This window comes from Vidua macroura, chromosome 18 (assembly GCF_024509145.1).
Source record: "Vidua macroura isolate BioBank_ID:100142 chromosome 18, ASM2450914v1, whole genome shotgun sequence".
NCBI classification, from domain to species: Eukaryota; Metazoa; Chordata; class Aves; order Passeriformes; family Viduidae; genus Vidua; species Vidua macroura.
Window position 1 is genome coordinate 7,042,279 of NC_071588.1, and position 6,190 is coordinate 7,048,468.

Consider the following 6,190-nt stretch of genomic DNA (forward strand, 5'->3'; position numbering starts at 1 on the left):
GCAGGTAAGAGGTGAGCTTTGACTCTTAAAAGTTAATTAAAATGATAGGCTGGATAGACTTGGGTCAAAACAGATCTTGGAAAATTAATAGAATATCTTTTTCCTTGCTGCACTAAAGAATGGTGAATCAAAGGAGGGTTGTAAATAGAAAGTCATTTGGTCAAAGCAGGTCACTGAGCTGGCTAGGAAAAGGAATGGGGCAAAAAACCAAATGACAAAAACAGAGCGAATAATGCAGCGGTGAAGAGGCAAAGCAAAGAGAACATAATTAGGGGTTCCAGCTTCATGGATGGACAGAAAGCATGTATTTCATTTGGTTTACAGAAAGAAACTATAAATGTGGGCATCTTGTGACCAGGAGTGCCAAGAACGAGGTCGAAGTTGAAGATGATGTCTTGACCTGCATTTCCTCTTCTTCTCCTTTACTCGGCCTTTGTTTTACTATTCTCTAGCCTGACACTGATCTCAAGGTCACTGTTTTCATTCTGCTCTTATCCCTCCCACCAAGAGGTTTATAGAACTTGGTGTTCTTTATAATGAAAGTATAGTGCCCATCAGCCAATACTTCCAGATTTTCAATTTTCTTTTTGGCCTCCTAAGGCTTTAATCTGAAGCCTTCCATCTCACTGTCCATCAGAACTACTGCTCCTGAATTATGGCCGATTTCCTCTTAATATCCACAGCAGGGATTTTTAAGAAATCAAATAACAAATAAAAAATGTTGCCACATCCCCCAGGGTTGACTCCCTACCGATAATAAGCCAGACAAGATGTTTTGGGACCTTTTGTTTCTGTACAGGACATAGAAGACAGAGCCTTCCCTTTCTCAGGGGACAGCTCAGCATAAACCAGCTTAGTTTACAACTAACTGCACAAGTCTGCATCTACAAAGGTAATGCCAAACAAAAATATAAACATGTCTCTAGAATATGGCATTGAGAGAAAGTGAGGAATAAAGTAAAATGTTCCATTAATCCCAGTGTCTAGTCTGAAGATCATGCTATTTAGGGCATGTTATCATTTACCAAAACCATTACTAGACTTCCAGGTATGTACTGCAAGTGATTTTTATCTGTTGTCTCTGCTTCAGTGCCTACACCAGGCACAGCTCCCTCCATGGTCACAGAAACCACTCCCAGCACTCAAGGCTTTGGTTCATGAATTCGCTGTGCTTCCCCAGCAATTTAAAGTCTACACAAGTGATCATATATTTAGCTGATGCAAAGTTGCTGATCAGTGACTGCACTGGAGCTCCACTGTTATAAGCAGCTGAGAATTGAGTGAAGTGATTTTTTGGAATAATAAGCATCTCTTCTGCATCTCAGTAGGGTGTTAACTGACAGCCCTGGGTCCAATATCACTCCAATAATGGATTAATATAATATTCAAGGTTTTCTTTCATTCTGACAATGTCCACGCTTATATGATATTATGGATTAAGTATGTTGGTTTTCACTGCTGGCATTGACTGTTGTTGCTAAGCTCAAAGTAAGAAAAGTAAAATTGCAAGAGGTCAAATTAAATATATATCAGAGATTTTTGTCTTTTAGTATTGGAGTCTCACAGAAATTTTCTCCTTAAATACTTATTCAGCAGAGATTTTACTGTCAAGTAGAAGATAACCAGGCACTCTTTCAGTAATATTTCTGTGGGAACCAGAATGGCTTGACTGTGTGATTATTTTAGCTGCTGTGTAGATAAAAGAAAAACATGAGCAGTGAAATGTTGAAAAGGTTTTGATATTATTATATGACTTCTCAACAATTTTCTTTTTTTTTCTTGCTCCTTTGTCTGGAAATAGTGATTAGATCAATTTCCCTAAGAGTAAAGCAGTCGCCTGTTCATGGCAAAGTTTCTGTTTTAAGTGACAGATTTCTATTTTCTGAGCCAGTGAAAATTCTCCTCTGCTCTAATGACATTTACAGACATCCTACTCATAGCTGACATTCCCTGCAGACCTATTGAAAACCTGATGACACTCCTGACCATGTTTTCTCCAGTTTTTCTGTGTCATTTTAGTTCTTGTGTCCAGGTTTCTGTCCTTATTAATAAGCTGGTTGAAGCTACATACAGCTGCCACTGCATTTGTTACTTCTTCCTTCCCCAAGGTCTCTTTTTTTCCAAAGGCTGAGATGGATGTATTTCTCCACTCAGCCACTCTTAAAGCTCTTTTCTCAGGGATGTAGCCTATCTGAACTTGGCAGAACATGTGTGTGACATTAATTGTAGGACCAGTCAGCAGTTTCTGACTTGGGGAGAGTTTTACAAGAGAACAGCTGAAAAATTTCACTCTGGACACTGGAGCCTTTGGCTCAGACTGGAGGAGTGCATCACTCACAAGGCACTTTGAAATGTGCAGGATGGACAGTTCTGTCCTTGGTGTGGATAACTCACACATTTTTATTTTCCAGTGATGTTAATCTGGCACCCCCTGGAGGAAGTATATTTCAAAACACTCAAAGGAAAGAAATATTTTTTAAACCCCCTTTGATGCAATCAATTCTGCAACCAGACTGTAAATTTTCCCAATTTTCTATGGATTCTTTGCAGAAATACTAATGTAATTTTTCTGTAGGCAGGTTTTCATCCTGAGATAATACATGCAATTTTTTTCTTCCTTAGACTAAACATGTCAATCTAAGATTTACTGATGAAGTGCTGGAGGATTTCTCAAACTTCATGAATTACGTGATCAAAAAGAAAACTTGGACTGTCACCTATAAATGACAAGAAGAACCATTAAAAAGGTCTGTGTCCAATCTGGTCCAAGAAAAGTGTATGTCCATATGCTTGTGGCTAGGGTGGGCTCCTGTCAGGTAAGATGGGGGAAGACTTTACTGTAGGGCTGAGCCTGGATCTGCAAAAAACCCCAAACCCATGTCTTGGAAAACCTAAGGCTATTAGGAATAGTTCCATTTTTCAAATCAAGTGGAATTGCTTTCTTTATTCGACAGAAGAGACCATCTGCTGGGGCTTGCAAGCTACCTACAGAGTTTGATGTTTGAAAACAAGAAAGTGCCAAAGGCAAGAATTTGAACTGTTTTCCCCCACCAGCCTCTGGAGAAAAAGGGAGTAAATAACGCCAAAAAATGTATTTATACTGCTTTAAAATTCCACTTGAATGTAACAAAATAGTTGTTAGCAATTTCTAAGTGTCAATAAGGTTTTTTTAAAAATTATTATTATTATTAGCTCTCATTGGGAAATACCTGGCTGCATTTACAGAGTGGTTTCAAAGACAACTGGGAGTGTTGTTGATCAGTGCTGCATCCAGTGAAACTCATTGGGGAAGTGTGAAAAACAGTTGCATTATTTTTGATCTCTGTTTGCCAGTTGGGCACAGAGCAGCCTCTCCTCATTGCTCCTTCTCCCCCAGCAACCAAGCTCAGCCATGGTCCCTGCTGAGAGGATCTTCTCCCTGGGAACTGCATTGCTTCATTAGCTCCCCTGTGCATGATTTTGGTGTGTTGGTTTTGTTTGCTTTCCTGGAAGGACCTCTTAATTTCCCAGGGAGTCCTTCCTTTGGAGGTACTTAGACTCATTGCTGCTTAACTTTGTAATTCATGGGTAATTCCATACTGGCTTTCCCCACTCTGAAAGTGTCCTAAACACTAGAAGTGGTTACTAATGGATGTCTAGAAAAGGACATAAGTGACACTTTTCTTCTTTCCTTTTCATGTGATGTCTCTGGCTACCTTCCTTTCTCTATCACATAACAAGGAAGAAATCTGGGGCTGACTGCCTGACTTGGAAAACCCCTCATTTTAATAATGTACTCTCATTTACAGCATAGCAGGAACACAGATTATCTGCAGGACTGGCCTATCAGTATTTGGGAAAATGCTTGAGTAAAAGCCTGTCCTTGGTATGTTTTCTTTCGCACCACAAAATTGGTTTTTCCTTACCTACAGACAAGCAGCCAGTGGTCAGAAAACACAGCTGAAGATGGCTGTGGGATAGCATTACTCTTGCTGGCTTAGGGTGTTTTAAAATACTTTCTTTTCCATGCAGAACACATAGTTATTAATTTAATCATGAAATATGTTTTCCAAGTCGCTTTTTCCAGATCTGATATTAAGAATTTGATATTGCTTTCTCCAGAGGTGAAAAAAAAAAATTGAGGAGAAAATTAAATAGCACCAGTCTTTCTGAATGTTATCTACAGGGTGATAGAGAGCTTCAAATATTAATGCAATACAAGTGCATTTGAACATTTACAGTAGGATTTGAGTAGCTGCCTTCAGGTCCTTTTCAACTGAATTCATTTTTATATTGTACTTTGTAAGGATGTCCTAAATTTCTTCTGCTAGAACCAGTATCAGAGGTGACAGTTTCTAGCTCCATCCACGATGGGGTATTTTCAAACTGCTGGTTTGTGTATCACTACTTGTAGGGAAAAAAAAAGAAGTAATATTTGTAGCTTCTTTTTCTGCTGGTATATGTGTACCTACACAGTTCAGAGCCTGAAAACTAATTCCATCTAGAATGAGCTTCAACAAAGCTAGGAACAAAGAGGAGGGGGAGGTATATTGCTAAACAAACATTAACTGAGGGAACAGATGGGAAAGGTGATCTCTAGAAAGAAATCCTCTCCATTCTTCCCAGCTCTGGAGGGTGACAAGTACAAAATGGGGCTGTTGAGAGATGGGTTACTTGGAATGTGGTATAAAACTACCCTGAGCTGGGAGAGAAGTGTGGCGAGTGTACATGGAGAGCAGTTACAGCAGTCAACTGCACACAGCAGATCAGTACATCTCTAATTATTATTTGTCTGGCTGGCTAAGCAGTGCAGCATTTAAAACCTAATTTGTTGTATAATTTAATTTTAATTGAGTCTCCTATCCACACAGGACTCGTTAAGCTAGCTGTATGTTTCACTTGCTGTCTTTTTACATGGATACTATGGGAGAGCTGCAGGAGCTGAACCAATCATGTGCTTGCTCTGTGCTATCACCGAGGTGCAGTAATTCCTTGGTATGATTGCAGAGGGATCTCTTGGCAGGAATATTTGGAAAATACGTTTTCTCAATGCCACAATATAACAAAACAACTTCCTCTCTCAGCTAATGCCACAGTTTACACAAAAGATTTGGTCTTTGGGTTGTTAGTTGCATCTCCCATGTGCTGGTATTTTCCTCTGCCACTCAGAGATAACAATTACCAGTCACTGTGAGCAGTAATAAAAATGAAGCACCATGACAATGCTTTTGAGTGATTGTAACTTCCATTGATGTGCTTCTCTTCAAATGTATAAAAGGCTCTATTCCTCAGTGAGGACAAAGTTGAAAGCAAGCAGGGTATTTTACAGACAAATCCTTTTGGAGGAATGTAAACATTCAGGTCTCAAAGAACCATTTTTTCATACTATTATTACTAAGGGAAGAGTTATAGACTAAGGTCAATAACACAAAGCTCTTAAATACATGCATCAATTTTGACTCATGTGTGCTTATATTTTTTTCCTCACCTGGGGCTCATGTGATTGGGACTGTGGAACAGTACTGTGTTAGGTATCAGTTAAAACTGCAGATCCAAACACGGCTGTATTTGAATAATTTTGCTTCTATCAGTGGCTCTGTCCAGATGTTTTGCACAGGCTGGTGTTACTGTGAGATTTCTGTGGCCAAGGGGATGTGCAGGGCTTCCAGGAAAGGTAAAAAACCAAAATCTGAGAGCTCAAGCTTGTGAACCAAATGAGAGTATCAATACCAAGAATTGCAAGTGGTTTTGTTTTTTAATGTTTTGTTTCCATATTTTTTGTCTTATTTAATTCAAACTTCAAAATCATTTAAGTGAAGGGGAAAAAAGGGGTCACTGCCTCTGTATAATTTAAGAAGCAGGGACATCTAGGATAGCTCAGCTTCTTGTTCCTGTTTTGATTAACATAAAACTGTTTGGAGTCCTTCAGATGAATATGATAAAGGGATCTGTCACTAGAAGGATGCTGCGCAAAAGGACAAGAATTCATTCCGCTAGGAAGCCACTTTATACGGGGTGCTAATTGGTCTAAAAAAATTGTGGTGTGCGTGGTACAAATATCCCAGGAAAAAGAAAGGAAACCAGTATAAACGAGCAGATCAACAAGTGCACAGCAGCGATACTGTTTTACACAAAGGAGCACCAAATGGAGGACACGGAAACGAGGTGTTCCAAAGGTACCGAAGGTACGAGTCTCAAGGTTCAGAAGCTC